Here is a 19,398-nt window from a genome sequence, read left to right as displayed (position 1 = left end):
GCCTCTTCTAAGGATGCCTACCTTGAAGAAGTTACCCTCCTCCCTCCGGAAAAACCTCAGTGGATCTATCTCCCACTGCGACTCTCTTGTAATCTCTTCGGCCTTGAAACTGCTCGACCACGTCCTGAAGCAAACCAGGTACTACAGCCACATTGCCTTTCTTAGTACCTGCCTACGGAACCGGATCATCCCCAATGGACTACAGTCCACATTCAGGCCTTCCCAATTTGGCCCCAACCGTGACAGTGTTTACATTCAGAACATTGAGATCCTTCAAAAACGTTTCTCCCTGCGACTCCTGAAACACACACTTGCAGCGAGGCGCTGGCATCTCCTGGCACTACAATCATGCCTACCCCAGCTCAGAGCCTCCCTCTCCGAGACCTGCAAAGGACCTCTCCTGTTTTTTATTCTTCGTAGGATCCACAACCTGAACTCACAATTCTACTCAACTTTATTGGACACTAAAAAGCATTTCTGAAGAAGGGTCTAGGCCCGAAACGTTAGCCTTCCTGCTCCTCTGACGCTGCTTGGCCTGCTGTGTTCATCCAGCTCTACACCTTGTTATCTCAGATTCTCCAGCATCTGCAGCTCCTACTATCTCTGCATAAATGTTAACCTTCCTTTTCAAAGTACCATTATATTTCCTGTCGTTTTCCCTTTCTCTTCCCCACAATTCACTAGTTTAAAGTCCAATGGTACAGATCCCTTCTGTTCCAATGCCCCATGAAATGGAATCTCTCTTTCCCACACCAGTTCTTTAGCCATGTGTTTACTTCCCCAACTTTCTTATCCCTATAACAATTTGCACATGGCTTGGGTAGTAATCCAGAGACTGTAACCCGCGAGGACCTGTTCCTTAATTTCGTTCCTAATGCTTGATATTCCCCAAACAGGTTCTCCTTCCTAGCCTTGCCTAGGTTGTTTGTCACAATGTGCTATATCCTGTTGATAATGAAAACGGTTTGGGGGACCCTGAAGAACCATGCATTCCCAAATTACATGGAATAATGAGATTCTTGTATTTCCTGTGGGAGAGAACTGCCTTTAAAATGAAGGCATTAGTGCATTGTGCAAGAAAGCAAGATTTAAACAATTATTTCATCACATTCTCAGCCTATTCAGTCCAGCAGAGGGTGACAGTGGGGGAGAGGCATCACTTCAGCACATACAGCCTAGAAGCAGTCACCTCCATTGAAGAGCAGATCATTGTGGGCCTGGCATCAAGGACTACTTAAGCCCCAAACATTACATCAATGTAGTGCTTCCCTCCCTCCCTCATCTTCTAACCAAAAAAGGGGGTGAGAGAAATGTGCTAATGTGTTGGTAGCAGAGTGAGAAGTAAAGCATTGGCACGATAGGCTTTGGTGAGCAGCGGCTCAGCAAAAAGTACAGGTAAGTTCAGATAAAGGCCTTTTAACTTTCCTGTTAATCTTAGTGCAGTTGAGATGGTAGTTAGGGCAGTGGCATGGACCTCCTGAAGGATGTGGGAGATTAGGGAGACCTCTATCGTCCCTGATGACTACATCTGTGGGAAGTGCACCCAACTGCAGCCCCTGGGAGACTGTGTTAGGGAGCTGGAGCTGGAACTGGATGCACTCAGGATCATCCAAGACAATGAGCGCATCATAGATAAAAGTTTTAGTGAGGTGGTAAGGTACAGGCAGAGAGTAGCTGGGTGACCACCAGGAAAGGCAAAGGGAGTAGGTAGAGGGTGCAGGAATCCCCTGTGGCCACTACCCTCGAAAATGTATACTGTTTTGGATACCGTTGGGGGGTACGACCAATCGGGGAAAGCACCAGTAGCCAGGTCAGTGGCACTACAACTAGCTCTGGGGTACAGCGGGAAAGGGTAAAGGTAAACAGGACCTTAGTGGTAGGAGATTCGGTAGTTAGGGGGTCAGACAGGAGATTCTGTGGCCACCAATGGGAATCCAGGATGGTGTGTTGCTTCCCAGGTGCGAGGGTCCAGGATGTCTTGGAGCAGCTGCAGAACGTTCTCAAGGGGGAGGGTGAGCAGCCAGAAGTCATTGTGCATGTTGGCACAAATGATTTCGGTAGAAATAGGGAGTGGTTATAGAGAGCTAGGAAAAGAGTTAAAAACCAGGACCTCGAAGGTGGTAATCTCCGGATTACTTCCAGTGCCACATGCTAGTGAGGTTCAGAACAGAAGGATATGGCAGATGAATGCGTGGCTAAAGAACTGGTATAGGGGACAGGGATTCAGATTCCTGGATCACTGGGATCTTTTTTGTGGGGGGCAGATGTGACCTGTTCAAGAGGGATGGGTTGCACCTGAACTGGAGGGGGAACCAATATCCTGGCGGGCAGATTTGCTAGTGCCGCAAGGGAGGGTTTAAGATAGATTGGCAGGGAATCCTCAACAGCAGGGAGGCAAGTGAGAGGCTGGAAGGAGATCCAGTAAACAGAAATAGCAAGTTCAAGAGACAGGTCTGGCTGGAACAGGACAGGAAGCAAGGAATGCCTGTTGGATTAAATTGCATCTACTTCAATGCAAGAGAGCTGACAGGTAAGGCCAATGAACTCAGGGCGTTGATAGGTACGTGGGACTGGGATATTACAGAAAATGGCCAAGGGAGGGACAGGACTGGCAGCTAAATGTGCCAGGGTACAGGTGCTTTAGGTGGGAGAGAGGTGGAGCAAAGAGGGGAGGGAGAGTTGCATTTTTGATTAAGAGGAGTATCACAGCTGCAGCCAGAGATGAAAAATCTGAGGGATCATCCAGTGAGGCTTTGTGGGTGGAGCTATGAAATAAGAAGGGGATGGTGACATTATTGGAGTTGTACTATAAGCTCCCAAATAGTCAACAGGAATTAGAGGAACAAATATGCAGGGAGATTGGGGAGACTTGCAGGCACAATAGAGTTGTCATAGTGGGGGATTTTAATTTTCCTAACATAGATTGGGACTGCCATAGTGTTAAGGGCTTAGATGGGGTGGAATTTGTCAAATGTGTTCAGGAAACTTTCCTTAAGCAGTATATAGAGGGTCCTACTTGGGAAGGGGCAAAACTTGACCTACTCTTGGGAAATAGGGCAGGACAGGTGACTGAGGTGACAGTGGGGGAGCACTTTGGGACGAGTGACCATAGTTCTATTAATTTTAAAATAGTTACGGAAAAAGATAAAACTGGTCCACACATCAAGTTCTAAATTGGGGCAAGGTGAATTTTGATGGAATTAGACAGGAGCTTGCAGGGGTTGACTGGAGTAGTTTGTTTGCAGGCAAAGGAACCTCTGGCAAGTGGGAGGCCTTTAAAAGTGTGATAGCTAGAGTTCAAGATCTTTATGTTCCTGTGAGGGTGAAAGGCAAGGTTGGCAGGAGCAGGGTACCCTGGATGACAAGAGATATTGAGGCTTTGACTAGCAAAAAGGAGGAGGAATGGCTCAGGAGCAGGCAGCTGGGATCAAGGGAATTCGTGGAGGTATATAGGGAATACAGGAGTTGACTGAAGAAGGAAATCAGGAGGGTGAAAAGGGGCATGAGATAGCTTTGGCTGAGAAGATTAGGGTGAATCCAATGAGATTCTTTAAGTATGTTAAAGGAAAATGAATAACTAGAGACAGTATAGGACCCCTCAAGGACCAAAGTGGACATGTATGTGTGGAACCACGACAGATGGGTGAGGTTCTTAATGAATACTTCTCCTCTGTATTTACCATGGAGAAAGACAAGATGACTTGGGGAAGTTAGTGACTATATCTTGGGGACAGTCCATATTACAGTAGAGGTGGTGCTGGAAGTATTAAAATGTACAAAGGTGAATAAATCTCCTGGTCCTGACCAGATATATCTAAGAACCCTACAAGAGGCTACAGAAGGAATTGCAGGGGCTCTGGTTGATATATTTGCATCATTGTTAGCCACAGGCAAGGTTCTGGAAGACTGGAAGGTAGCGAATGTTGTGCCCTTATTCGAGAAGGGCTGCAAAGAAAAACCTGGGAATTAAAGACCAGTAAGCTTAACATCTGTGATAGGTAAGTTACTTGAGAAGAGGAGGCACAGGTAGACAGGGAAGTGAAGAAGGCTTTTGGCACACTGGCCTTCACCAGTCAGGGTACTGAAGTTTTGATGCAGTTGTACACGACATTGGTGAGGCCGTACTTGGAGTACTGTATTCAGTTTTGGTCACCGTGCTCGAGAAGCACATTACTGAACTGGAAAGAGTGCAGAAGAAATTTACAAAGATGTTGCCAGGACTGAAGGGACTGAGTTATAGGGAGAGGTTGGACAAGCTAGGACTTTTTTTCTTTACAGCAGACGAGACTGAGGGAGGAATCTTATAGAAGTGTGTAAGATCATGAGAGGCATGGATAGAGTGAATGCACTCAGTCTTTTTCCCAGGGTTGGAGAATTGAGGACTAGAGGACATCAGTTTACAGTAGGAGAGGAAACAATACATGGGAACCTGAGGGACAACTTTTTTTTTTTTTTTTACACAGAGGGTGGTACGTATATGGAATAAGCTGCCAGCGGAAGTGGTTGAGGTGGGTACGTTAACAACATTCAAAAGGCATTTGGACAAATACATGGATAGGAAAGGTTTAGATGGATATGGGCCAAGTGCAGGGAAATGTGCTGAGCGTGGATGGACATTTTGGTCGGCATGGACCAGTTTGGGCCAAAGGGCCTGTCTCCGTGCTGTAGGACTCTATTCAGGCTGAAGAAAACCTGTAGTAGAGACTAAAATCTACTCAATTGACTCCTCCCTCCTTCTTCCCTCCCTCCCCACCCCCCAACCCCCAACCCCCAACCCAAGCAACAACATCAGAAATATCTCTGCCTTTTTCAAAGTCAGTTTCTTCCTCAATTTTCCTTGATACTAAATTCAAGGTTACTTTTAGAACATATTACCAGATTATTAACATGTATTTAACTGAGATTTAAGCTCAAAGCTCTTATCTAATTGCAAGTTAAAATGAATAAAACTCTCTTGGAGGTTATTTCACAATACGCATCTGAATGTCCGATAAGTAAAACTGCACCATTTCTAAAATATGGTCTTTTTTAAGGACTGGCATAACTTAGGCATACCAGTGATGATAAACTGCTTTCTTGTTTTGAAATTATTTATCAGACTTTACAACACTACCTTCTTGCTTTCTGCTCTTTAATATTGCCAAGCACCACTGAATCTGAAGCTGGACAACAGGAAGTAAGATTTTATATTTTGTAACATAAAACTGTAAAATGAAAAAGACTTCATAACATGTTGTGCAGTTCAATGTTTTTGAATGGTTACTTATGATTCATCCATCTTTTATAATATGTCTAGGGTTCTTAACTCAGAGCATCACTTGAAATACAGGTGCTGTTATGTAATTGTCAAGCTGTAATACTATATTAAATCACTGCCAAGGTTCCTTAATTTAATGTTTCAACACATAAGTTATTCATAATTTGGAAAAGGCTGAAAATCCTTGGCATACAATGTAAATTATATTTTATAGAGTCAAATGTCATTTATTCAAACAGGGCAAAACAGGTAAGAATGTGTCAAATGGATAATTAAACCAAAGGCAACACTGTTCAGCCATTATCAGTGAATTTTCAGCACTATTCTGCTTCCCTATTTGGGCATAACGGTACATGCTCACAGTTCTAACAGCTGTCATCCATTCACTTACGCTTTGCAGAAAACTGCAGGCTGTATAAATATTCCCCTAGCAACCATATGGCCACCAATAAAAAGGAACTAAATTAGCCAACTAAAATAAGCCCTGTTTTCAATTGAGAGCAACACAAAAGTATTCTGCTTCTTTGCAAACATGTTCTGTCTTGTATCAAATTTATATCATGGTATGAGTAAGAGTCCATATTAGATTCACCGTCCTGACCGCATAATGCACTTGTTGCTCATTCAGTTCATATACACATAATTTTTATTTACGTAGTGCATTCACTGTGATAAAATGTCTCAATGTGTCACAGAGACATTATAGAAGAAAATATGACACTGCAACACTAAAGGGTATATTAGGGCAAATGACAAAAAGCTCGATCAAAGAGGTTGATTTTAAGAAATGTCTTAAAGGAGGAAAGTGAAATGGCAAGGTGGTGAGATTTCTTGGTGGAGAATTCCAGAATATAGGGCCTAGGGAATGGGAAGTATGGCTACCAATGATGAATCAATTAAAACTGTGCATCCTCAACAGGTCAGAATTAGAAACATGCAGGTATTTCTTGAGGTTTCTCAGACTGGACGATAATATAAGAGTACACCGACTGTCCAAGCAGATATCGATTTAAGGATAATGAGGAGAACTTTAAAATCAAGATGTTCTTTAGATGGTAATGAGCATCAGAGCTGACAGTTGAACAGCACTAGTAATTTAGGACATAGCAGCAGAGTTTCAAATGGAAAGTAGAATGTGAGAGGCCAATCGCTGGGTAGGCGATGGCCTAGTGGTATTATCGCTACACTATTAATCCAGAGGCCCAGGTAATGTTCTGGGGGCCTGGGTTCGAATTCCACCATGAAGGTGGAGTTTGAATTCAATAATACTTTGGAATTATGAGTTTAATGATGACCATGAAATCATTGCCGATTGTCAGGAGAAACCCCATCTGGTTCATTAATGTCGTTTAGGGAAGGAAAAATCTGACACCCTTGCCCAGTCTGGCCTATATCTGACTCCAGACCCACAGCAATGTGGTTGACTCTTAACTGCCCTCTGGGCAATAAATGCCAGTCTAGCCATGGACGCCCTCATCCCATGAATGAATTTTTAAAAATCCAGAGAATAGTCAACGTTGGCAGCAAAAAAGGAGCGGAAGCAGATGGAGATGGAAACATGAGGTCTTATTGACAGCACAGACAAGTGGTTGAGAGCACATCCTGGGATCAAACCTATCACAACACTTCTGAAGGAGTTAATGCTCGTGTTACATTGAGCTCCACCCATTCTATTGATCCACATAGAGTCTGAGGGTGGAAATAATGAGTTCTATACTAGCCTTCATAGGGTGCAGAAGTGTTCTCTTCTTCTAAGAGCCCTGGTAATTATGTCTAGCTGGTAATGCAGTTGTACTTATTGTTAGCATTGAATAAATCATCCTGTAAATTTAGAACAGTGTCACTTTCTACTAAGACTATATGGTCATGTATCCTCTACCACAGACCCTAGAAGAAGTATAAACAGAGGAGTATTGGTGGCAGCAAACTATCTCAAACAATTCTTCATCTGAACTACATACTGGCAGATGTGAATGATACCGCAAGATTCTAGCAGTGGCAATCAGGATAGTACCTGTACTGCAAAATAGACTGGGTCTGAACAAACCTCATTGGGGCCACCAGGTGACTGTGTAGGAATAGGAATAAAAGCCATTGATAGCAGTTGTCTGACTATGATTAAATGGATACAATGAAAAGAGGGGCATGCATTGCTACCTAGCTGGGAGAAGGTGTCGAGGCATTGGAGGAAGATGATGTGATCAACTGTGGCAGTAGGCTGCAAACAGATTAGAGGATGAGTGGGAATAATTGCTTTTTCTCAGAGTCACATAGGACATCATTTGTGATTTTGATGAGAGTCATTTTGGTACTATGGCAGGGGCAGTAATCTGATCAGATTGAATCAAAACTGGTGTTCCAGGAAATATGGGCATGAATTTGGGAGACACATCGCATATGAGGATGTTAAACAGATTCAACAGATCACAGGCATATATCCACTAACTGAGAGGTGAAAATATAAGGGAAAAAGAGGAGAAAATACTGGGGAAAAACAGAGTGAAAAGATAAAACATCACAGATGGAAGACGTTTGAAAATTCTTTTGAGCTGTAAAAGAAAGGAAGACAATCCAAAAATAGAAAGTGAAATCAACTACCATAGTAAGTCGGAAATAAGGAGGCGATTTTCCATTTGTTTCTATTTTCATAAACTTCATTTGCCAAATCAGGATAGAGGCACAGAAATCCTCAGAGATTTACAGCTCTTAGACATGACTGAACTGATCTTGAAATAAAAGCATGCATTATACCTGCTGCACGAGTATAACTGGATTGTCTACTAATTTTCTCAGAAATAAAAGACCCAACAGTGTCTAATACTTTTTCATAGCATCAATATACCAAGGTAAACCTCTGCATTAAATGGATTCTCTATATATTAAACAATTCAATTTGTTCAGGAGCAGGGGTCAAACATCTCGCATGGAGACAGAGAGGAGGTTCTTTGGAATTTGCTAGCCTAGATGATTGTGAACATTCCATCATGGAGTATACTCAAGCCTAGTAGGACAGATGTTTGGTCTCTTAGGAAATTAAAGAATATGGGGAGTGATTGGGAAAATGGAGTTAAGACAAAAGATCAGCCCTGATCAAACAGAAAGATAGAACAGACTCTAAGGGGCCATGGTCTTTTTTTCATCCCATCATGGGAAGTGGACTGTGCCAATATTTACTGTGCATTCCCAGCTGCCCTTGAAAATGTGCTGGGCCTCCTAGAACTGTTGCAATCCATTTGGGGTAGGCAAATCCACATGCTGCTTGGGAGGGAATTTAAGGATCATGACCCAGTGACACTGAAAGAACAATGATACATTTCCAAGTCAGAACCGTGAGTAGTTTGATGTGGAACTTGCTGGTGGTGGTATTCCCATGTATCTACTACCCTTGTCCTTCTAGATGGTAATGGTAAGAGATAGTAGGAACTGCAGATGCCGGAGAATCCGAGATAACAAGGTGTAGAGCTGGATGAACACAGCAGGCCAAGCAGGATCAGAGGAGCAGGAAAGCTGACGTTTCGGGCCTAGACCCTTCTTCAGAAATGGTAGTGGTTTACTCTTGATTCTACTTCTTATACCTTGTGGTATTAATTAGAGGTTAATATGCTTTCCACAGAAATAGCTTCACACAATCTAAGAGGGTGAATACTCTATTTAAGTTTGAATCTACCTCTATTGATTCAATGCCTCATGCTGTTATTTCATAACTATAATAGTTAATAGATTAGTGGACACTAGAGGGCAAAATTACAACACATTTTACAGTGCCCTTTCCCAAATGCAAAGCATTTACTTGTTCTTTGAGGTGTCAAAAGAATGAAGCAGTGCAAAGACAATGGAATACAATTTGGGATTCGCAAGTACAAAATATAAATACAATATAGCACAGCATCAAATCAAACACTACAGTAACTTTCCAGTTTCATAAATTTTTAGTGTACTTTCACTTAACTCAGCGCAATACAGAATCAGTAGCCAAATCACAGCACAATATACTTTTCTATCATCTCAAGCAGAATGTGCTTTATAATCATATTGTCTGACCCTGTACTATAGCATTTTGTTGGCCGATAGCTCAAGCAGTTCAATTGTGAAAAAAAAGTCAAAATACAAGATGCAACCCTGGCTTTCCAAGTCACATTAGCCCATGTATAGCAGCATTGCAGAATAGAGAAATTGTATTTCACTATGCTGCCAAAATTTCCAGACCAATATTTTTCACACTCTGCTTAAATTTATAAACAATTTCCGTTTCTTTCCCATCTCAGTACTGATCATGTACATTAAAACAACACACAGTAGGCATATTTTCTGTCAGTCAGATGAACAGCACAACATTTGATAGTATTTATTTCATAACATTTTGAACTCATGCAGGATTTTTTTGCTATGTTTTGTAGAACACCATTTATTTGAAGTGCCTGCACATTCAGCAAAGTAATTAGGTAATTCACAAAGAAACAGAACTTCAAAACAGCAAATCTGAAAACCAAGCAAATCAATTAAGGATTACCACTTTCATATTTGTATGAATATACATGGTGTATATGCAGTGAATTGATTAGGCACCAGGAGATATATCTTGAGCAAAAGGAATCAAATCTTAGTCATTTATTCAATGCAATGATTCAATTATTCGGCAGGAGTACAAAAGCTTGCTATTTAACTCAACTAAGTACCAGGCATATGTTTCTCAGAAAGAACAAGTTTTCCATCAGGTGCTTTTTCCTACTGGAAAACTCAGGTTGTTTCCAGGGCAGGTGGTCTGTGAAACAACATGCATTTCTCAGAATAGAATACAGAAATAATTGCTCAGGATTATGACTGAAAATGTGAAAAAAAAACTCAATTGCATACTATATGCAACAGTTTTTAAAAGGTTTGATCAATACTGGGTGAAATCTCATCAGTGTTCATTTATGAGATAGGCATACAGTACAGCATACAAGAAGGATCCTCACTAAATTCTGCACAGCAAGATCCTTACATGTGCCTCATCTTCTTTCTCATGGGACTTTTCATAACTTTATCCACAGAGAAACAGCAGAGTAAAGTTTTCACTCCTCTTTCTATTTTATGTTCTTAGGTAGTCACTTTCTTCTTACTATACATGCTGCAGGGTATAAACGTGAGGCACAATACATCCATGCACAAAGAAATTCAGTGTTCCTTTTGCAGTGTATATTGCACATCATGCAAATGTACTGACAAAGTCCTGAAGAAGTAAGAATGGTAATCTGGCCATGGGCTGACTTCTGTTTACTAACTTCTAAGTATGTTCTTCTTATTTCTTAAAGTAATATTAGTTAGCTCAGTTGGCTGGATGGCTGATTTGCAATGCGGAGTGATTCCAACAGTGTGGGTTCAATTCCCACACTGGCTGAGGTTACCATGAAGGACTCTCCTTTTCAACCTACCCCCTCACATGAGGGTCAGGTTAAACCACCACCAGTCTTCTCACTCTAATGACAGCGCACCCTATGGTCTGGTAAGACTATAGAGGCTTTATTCCACAAGAGGTGGTTTAGACAGGTAGTGTCAAAGCCATCTTTCTCTGCTGTCATCAGCTCTTCAGTCGTGAATCACGGTGAGGACTGAGAAGTTTGATAGATTGTGTCACTACATTAAAAGAATCCTTTTAATCAACTTTCAATCCAATTAATTTGTTGAATACCACTTTTTTTTTTAATATTACTAATTTATTTTAGAAGTTTTCCTCATTATTACAAGACACTTGGATGTCAATTATCTCAAGAAAACTTGTGCCTTCCTCTATGACGACAGTTACAAAGCACTCATTTTGCTTCTCTGCTGTTTCTCTATTTGCTATCATAAACTCTTGTTTCTGCCTGTAATAGACCCAAACTGGTCTGTGCTAATCTTTACATTTTTACGTATCTACAAAGGCTTTTACAATCCATTTTTATTTTTCTTCTGTTTGTATTCATATTTTATTCTTCCCATATTATCGATTTCTTGGTACTCCTTTGCTGAATTCTAAAATTTGCCCTATCTTCGGACTTAAAACATTTTTTGTCAACATTACAAGCCTCCTCCTTTGATCTAATACAAGTTTTTTTTTTGTTAGCCATTACTCTCTTCCTTTTCTTGTTGGGTATTTTACCTCATAGGAATGCGTGCTTTTTGAAAACCAAGGATCAATTCTTTGAATACAAGCCATTGCCAACCTACCATGCTATGCACCACAGCCAACCTTCCTCGTCATACTTTCTTAATTTTCCTTGTTTAGATTTAAGCCTCCTTCAATTTGAATCATATCTTTCTCACAGTTCATAGAAAATTCTATGATATGATGCTCACCATTCTCAAAAGTTTTTATCTTTACAAAAAGGTAATTGATCGGACCGTTTTCATTGTTTATTAATAGATCTAAAATAGCCCATGTCCTAGTTAGTTTGTCAACATGTTGCTGCAGAAAATGATCTCAAATACATTCCACGTCTTCCTCCATATCATTGGTGCTCATTAGGTTTACCTAGTCTTTACGTAGATTGAAGTCATCTATGCTTACTGTATTCCCCTTGTTATCTGCACCTTTTGATTTATACAGTGCTCTACATTGCCACCACTTTGTTTGGTGGCCTATAAACCACTTCTACTAATGTTTACTGCCCAGTACTGTTTCTTAACTCCAACCAAACAGGTTTTTTGCGTATCCTTCATAAATATTGAATACTCTTTAATGTTTAGCTCCAGTTTTAGTCACCCTGCAGCCATATCTCTTACGGCAATTAAATTATTCCTTCTTTTCCACTTACACCACAAATTCATCTGTCTTATTGTGAATGCTATATGCAATCTGATCATGTTTCTAAGTCTGTCTTGCTAACACAATTATGTAGTTTGGCCATGGTTGACTTTAGGACTTGTTTTCACCATTTTCCACTTTCATTTACAGCTTTGATTTTATTATATCTAAATTCTTTCTCATATTCTCAACCCCTGAAAAGCTAGAGACATGAACAACAGCACCAGCAAGTCATCCATTGAGAATTTTAGCCCCAGTCCTACTAAGGTGTGACCATATGACAATTTACTTTAAACTTGAGACTATTATGCAGAAAATAAAATTACTCACCATTCAGCTCTAATTAATCTAGCTCCTTAGAAACAGGCAGCTTACAACTTTGTTTTGATGTCACAGGTTGTTAGTTTCTTTTCAAATTCAGCAGATCTATGACAGTGGGCCGTTGCTCTCACTCCCAGATAAGTGTAGACAACATGCTCCGCTGATATCCTGTTTCTTGTATGTTTATTTGCAGTTCCATTCTTTGCTTGATCTTCCACCATCCCCTCCTACTGAACAATGAAATAACTACTGATTCACTGGTTCTAACTTCGGCCCTTTCTGAGAGAAAATGCTTTCTTTCATAACCCACAGAGCATTGATGCATATCCTAGGAAATTAGATGTGCCCACCACGCATTCCCCACAACCAGACACATTCGAACATCTCACCCCATCCTTTTCTCATCAATCCTTAATCCCTTTAATCTCTCATTTCTTGTCGCTCTCCAACCCAGACTTACCCCTTCTCAGATCTGCAGCCTCCTTTTGATTCTATTTTTCCTTCTAACTCTAGTCCTACCTGATCAGTGTACAGCAGTTAATATCATCTCAACTTAAGAAGCTGGTGGTGAACTGCCTCTTGAGTCACTGCAGTAGGTCTAAAGTAGGTAGAGCTACATTGTTGATAGGAAGGAAGGGGGTCCCAGAAATTTTTACCAGGAAAGGGACAGCAACACTGTTTCAAGTAAGCAACCTGGAAGGGAACTTACAGGTGCTGGTGTTCCTTTTTGTCTGTTGCTCTTAACCTTCCATGTGGAAGGGGTTGCATATTTGGAAGGTGCTGTCAAAGGAACAGTATGTTTTATATATGGTATACACCATTGCCACTGCGCACAGATGGTAGAGGTAATAAGTGTTTAAGATCACGGATAAGGTTAAGTAAACTGCTTTGCCCTGGACGGTGCTGTGCCTCTGAGTGCTGTTGGATGTACATCTATCTGGGAAAGTGTCCTACTTGTACCTTGGAGATGGTGGAGGCTTTGGGAAATAAGGAGGTGAGAATTCCCAGTCTCTAACCAGCTGTCCTGGTCATAGTATTTATAAGTCAAGGGTAACCTTGATCTAAAGTACATAATTCTAATGGGGTTACAGTCGCAAGTACATCTGTGTGCAGGAGTATAAAATTATTGAGGGTGGCAAGGGACATTGAGAAGGTGATGAGAAAGGCAAAAAGTATACTGAGTTTTAGAAACATTGAGTGTTTTTTAAAAAAATGACTTAATGGACTTCTATAAATCAACTTTGGTCCCTACTGGATATTTTCCTGAGATGCAGAGATTTACAACAACGGTTTCAGTGATGAGTTACATGGACAGATTGGAAAAGTTTGGATTCTTATCATTAGAGAAAAGAGTGTTGAGAGATTTCAAAGAGTAGACAAAGTAAATAGAGAAAAGCTATCCCTATTGACAAAGAGTTGAGAACTGAAGGATACGGATTTTAAGGTGACTGTCAAAAGATCAAAAATAATCAGAAGAACATTTATGTCCAATGATTCGTTACAATACAGAGTGCACTACCAAAGAATGATGGAGGCTCATTCAGTCATGACTTTCAACAGGAAATTGGATAAACCCATGAAGAGAAAATCATGCGGGGTTAAGGGGAGACAGCAAGGAGTCAGAACTAGCTAAATTGCTCATTATTGGAGCTGATAGGTTACTACATAAAAGGAGACCATTCTACGAATAAGTTTCTCTTAAAAATCTCTGTTCAACTTAATTTCTTGCACTTGAGCCGAGTATGGATAATATAGTCTGAGCAGTTAAGGAGTATCTAATTTCCCAGGTGCATCAGAAACTGCCAATGTTATGGATGTTCTTATTCACACTTGTTTTGCCAACATGCTTCCATGAAACGATTTTGACATAAAAGAGAAAATATTGCAGAAGATTTGACCAAGGGTACATTCGTAAGAGAGATTTTGTAAATGATGAGAGAGCAAAAAGTCCTGGATTGTATACCTGTTGTAACTCCTGTTTTGTGTTCTATAAACTTTAGTGTGTCATGATTGAGAGAGAAATATAACAAGGAGAGTATACTCAATGCTGATTAAATTTTCCCAAAAAGAAACAGCTGAAATGTTGCAGCCAACTGATTACCTCATCAGTGTTTTGTTGCCAGTAAAGGTTTATGCCAATTGTACACATCTATAAGTCAGATTCTAACATATGTGAGGGAAAGAAAGGGAACAAATAAAACAGCGGCATAGAGTCAGGGAAGAATGTGAGCATTTACTCATAACTCTTTAAAACAAGACAGAAAATTGTGTGGTTGTTTCTCATAAAACTCAACAACCTGACATCAAAGATATCATTGCATTATTTCACAAAATAGTAGACGAGATATCACTGGTGTCCTGGTCAATATTGGTTGGTCAATGAATGGTTCTATATGAATTCAATTTCTTTTATTACCCTCTTTTGTTGGTTTTAGTTTACATAACCGGTTTATGCTTAGAAATAACATGCATTGGAAAGCTTATTTTTCGTTGCACTGAAACCAAAATATAAGATACTAACTCCCTTTTGTAGGTTCATGTGGTTATAAGCTTTAAGAACTACTTTTAACAGAATATAATTTTTATTTGTACACTGTCTTTCAGCAATTTTACATTTTGGAAAATTTATATTGGGTAGATACTATTTTGCTCACACTGAATGCCTCTTTTCAAAGAAACAAACTCTCACTGAAGTAAATGCTATTTTTTCTTGTCCTTATCCTTGTACGTTGCAAAAATGATCATAAAAATGCCATCATGCAAAAGATATTGACAAAGAAACAAAGGGCTTTTTTAAAATTTACATATTTTGTGTATATAGATCTGTTGTTCACTAATATCAGGATTTTAATAAGCAATTTACCTTAAAACCTACTTACAACGGCTTAAACCATTTTTACATTTTGCTCCTGTTGAGCGACATTAATTGTATTTTGTCTTCACACACTTCCATTCTTCCCAATATAAGTTGTAATGAATGGTTAGACAGCTTTCCTCTTTCATACCCAATGCCCACTATATATGGGCAGCAAAAAATGTGAAGGCTGTGAATGGTAATCTCTATCAACAAATCAATATATTATAATTTTTTAAAAATAACTGAAGAAAAAACTGTGTTTTGATTAATAACTGAGCAAATTCTATTGTATTAGGTTCTACCAATTAGTAACCCGAAGAAATGACAGTTTATTTACCCAATGCAATAGCATAAACACAACCTTACAAGAACATCCTATACTATATTTTAATTAGTTAAGCAAAAATGCCAAAAGAAAATTACTTTCATAGTTTGCAAATTATAGACTTCAACTTCCTCTGAAAGAAATTTAAATTTTAGTGAACGTTGTTTGAACTAGTTCATATGGCTTTTGTTTTGCTTTTGCTCACCTGTGAAACAGACATGCCTTGGCTAGCAACTGGTAATTCCACATTTCCTGAATATAACCTTTACTTTTTTTGTACTTTTTCTATTACAGCCTAAATTCTTGGCCTGGTCTTGTCTTGGCGATTGAAAAATGGTGAATTACAAGTTTTGTTATGCTATGTGTTCTGTCATTACCAAAGAGTGAGATTCAAAACAGGCAGTTAACAAAGTGTACGTACCTGGCTTTGTTAATCGGGAGACTAAATACAAAAATGAGGAAGTAGTGCTCAACCTTTACAATTCTCTAGTTAGGCCTCCGTTGGAGTATTCTGTACAATACCAGGCTTTAGGAAAGATGTTAAGATTCTACAGAAGGTTCAGATGAGATTTACTAGGATCATACCAACGAAATTCAGTTACGTAGAGTGACTGAAGATATAAATTTTCTCTTTAAGAGTCGAGAAGGTCAAAGTGAGGTCCATCAGAGGGATTCAAATTTGTGACCGATTTTGACAGATCAAGTTGAGAGAATGTATTTTCTCTGGCAAGTGTCAGTATCCAAAGATCAGATATCTAAAAGAAATAGAGATTTCTTTTATCATACACTGTGTTGATGATGTCTGGAACTCATCATCTGAAAGTGTGGAGAATCAGAATCCAGAGTAACTTTCAAAAGTTCAGTGACTATGTAAAAAAGAGAGAGGACTAACTTGCAGGTAAATGGAGAACAAGCTCAGGTGGAGGACTGAACTAGGCAATTCTTTCAAAAGCCTACAATTTGCTGGAAGGCTGTAAGATTCTAACTTTGTGGCAGATACAAATTAAAATTGCAATCCTACTCCATTGAAATAGGCTGAAAATGACTTTCTTAATCTATCTACTTCAATTTTAAATGTTTTACATGCTATCAGCCATTGATAGAGGAGATTTTTTAAAAAATCTGTAATTATGGAGTTTGGACATTGAAGTGGTTTCATTCTGGGAAATTACCTCTCAATACTACTCTTTGTTCAATGTAATTATCTGGTATTGTTCTGTGGTAGTGCTCTATTTCACCCTATGCAGCTTGTTTAAACACAAGATAGGTATTGTTTTCTTTGTCATTTACGAAAGCAGTTTGTGCCAGTATTTACCAGAAAGATTCAATTAATGGATTATTTTCTCTTTAGATATCAGCAGATCAAGCTTCATAAGTTTAAATGAGTTTTAGCTTTTTGTCCATCAATATATACCTGAATGTTTTAAGAACTATTCCTTTATAATTTTAAGATGTAGTTATTGATTATAAACTTTTCTTTTGTCATTAAAATTTAACAAAATATACATTAGATTTGGAAAATTAAATCTCTTGCACCGCAAAGTAAATTTGTTTTATTTGTCATTTCTATTCCCGGAGAACCATTTTAAGGATGGTGGAGGAGAGCAGAGAATATAATGAAAACTTGCATTATGGTAATTATAGTCTGTAAAGAAAAATTTAATGGCTTCAATAATAGGTGCTGCAATTGTACAGTACCAACTGCAGCACCTCCAAATTATTTTAAAAGTGACTTTGGTGAACAACTAACTACTGTGTAGTAGGTTCAGGTAGAACTAAATGTATGCCTGAATGTATGGGTAGAATGCCGCTAACCAAAAAGAAAAGCTTTCATTTATACAGACTTTTGTGAAAGCACTTTATAATCAATGAAGTGCATTTACAAGATCTCACAAAGAGCAGTGATACGTGATCAATTCATCTACTTTAGTGATGCTGGTTGTGTGTGTAAATTTTGATTAGGAGACAGGAAGAACTCCCATGTTCTTCTTTGAGTAGTACCACAAGATCCTTTACAGCTGCCAGAAAGATAAATAGGGCCTCAATTCAACATGTCATCTGGAAGATGTCACCTCCAATAGGAATAATACTCCCTCAGAACTGCACTGAAGTACCAGTCTAGGTTATGTTCTCACCTCTTGATTATGGATTGAGCCCATAATCTTCTGAAATAGAGGCAAAGTTTCTCCCAATGAGTCAAGGCTGACATCCAAGTAGAATGACTTACATATTGACAAAAATCTGAAAATATTACACACTGTAGACAAAATATCACTGAATAATTATATAAATTTGAAGAACAGCAATTCTAAATAGCACACATGCAACTGCACAGGAAATGTGCCTCAGTCTTTCCTGTGCCTCCAGCACTGATAAGCCTAAATTGAACAGGTTCTAGCTATCTTGTGTGGATATCATTGATAAAGTATCTCTTCTTAAACAGCAATCTCGGATTTTTTACTTGCGATGGTGAATCATTAAACGACAGAGTCAATTTCCTGTATTTTTTCCCCCCAGAAATCAGAGTAATCACACGAATGCCATACTGCATTTTAGCAGGGTCATGTTATCATGTTAAGATATGACTTTCCACAATTATTGATGTGAAGATCGCTGCCATATTGTTTACTACAATACTCACACACAGACGACTTTGTAGTTTTGATCTCACATTTCCGACTTGATTTAGTGTATTACTGTCACATGTACTGAGATACAGTGGAAAGAGTTGCCTTACGTGCTTTACAGGCAGATCGTACTATCGAAGTGCAGCAGGGTAATAGAACAGAGTGGGGAGTACAATGTTACAGCTGCTGAGAAGCTGCAGAGAGAGATCACCATTACCGTTAAAGAGGTCCATTCAAAAGTCTGATAACAGCAGGGAAGAAGCTGTTCTTGAATCTGTTTGTACATGCATATAAACTTTTTTATCTTCTGCCTGATGGAAGAGGGTGAAAGAAAGTATAACCAATGAGGGAGAGGTCTTTAATTATGTTGGTTGCTTTCACGATGCAATGAGTACTGATGAGGTCAATGGGTGGAAGGCTGGTTTGTGAGATGGACTGGGCTGTCCTCACAACTCTCTGTAGTTTCTTTCGGCTTTAGGAAGAGCAGTTGCCATACCATGCTGTAATGCATCCAGACAGGTTGCTTTCTATGGTGCATCTATACAGATTTGTAAGAGCCTTTATGGACATGCCAAATTTCCTTAGCCTCCTGAGGAAGTAATTTGATTTTGATTTTATTGTCACGTGTACCGAAATACAGTGAAAAGCTTTGTTTACGAGCAGTATAGGCAAATCACAGCAAGCAAAGGATGTACAGATCAAAAAGTCTTGAGGTATACTGGTTACAGTGCAGGTTATATTATTTGAGGCTAGAATGCATTCAACTGTCTGATAACAGCTGTAAAAAAGCTGTTCCTGAACCTGCTTGTGCGTGTGTTCAGGCTTCTGTATCTTCTGCCTGACAGGAGAGGTTATAGGAGATCATTACCAAGGTGCGATGGGTCTTTGATGATGATGGCCGCCTTTCCATGGCAGCAATCCAAGTAAATTTTTTTTCTATTCATTTGTGGGTGTCGCTGGCTGGCCAGCGTTTCTTGCCCATCCCTAGTTTCCCTTGAGAAAGTGGTGGTGAGGTGTCTTCTTGAACCGCTGCAGTCCTCCTGCTATGGGTTGACCCACAATGCTATTAGGGAGGGAATTAGGAGGGAATAGAGTCCATGGATGGAAGGTTGGCTTCTGTGATGGTCTGGGCTGTGCACACAACCTTCTGTATTTGCGTTGTGGAGCAAACAGAGGCATTGCTGTGCTTTCTTGACTGTAGTGTCAACATGAGTGGACCAGGACAAATTGTTGGTGCAGACAATG

The 19,398-nt window shown here is 39.6% G+C and overlaps 1 protein-coding gene across 1 annotated transcript in view; it reads right to left on the bottom strand.

Annotated features, from left to right (window-relative positions):
* Window positions 1-19,398, bottom strand: part of mnat1 (MNAT1 component of CDK activating kinase) — a 140,610-nt gene that overhangs the window by 9,243 nt on the left and 111,969 nt on the right. The gene's annotated exons all lie outside the window — the stretch shown is intronic.

This window comes from Rhincodon typus, chromosome 8 (assembly GCF_021869965.1).
Source record: "Rhincodon typus isolate 14 chromosome 8, sRhiTyp1.1, whole genome shotgun sequence".
Classification (NCBI taxonomy): Eukaryota; Metazoa; Chordata; class Chondrichthyes; order Orectolobiformes; family Rhincodontidae; genus Rhincodon; species Rhincodon typus.
Note: the sequence above shows the minus strand (reverse complement) of the source record. Positions and strands in the feature narration are given on the sequence as shown.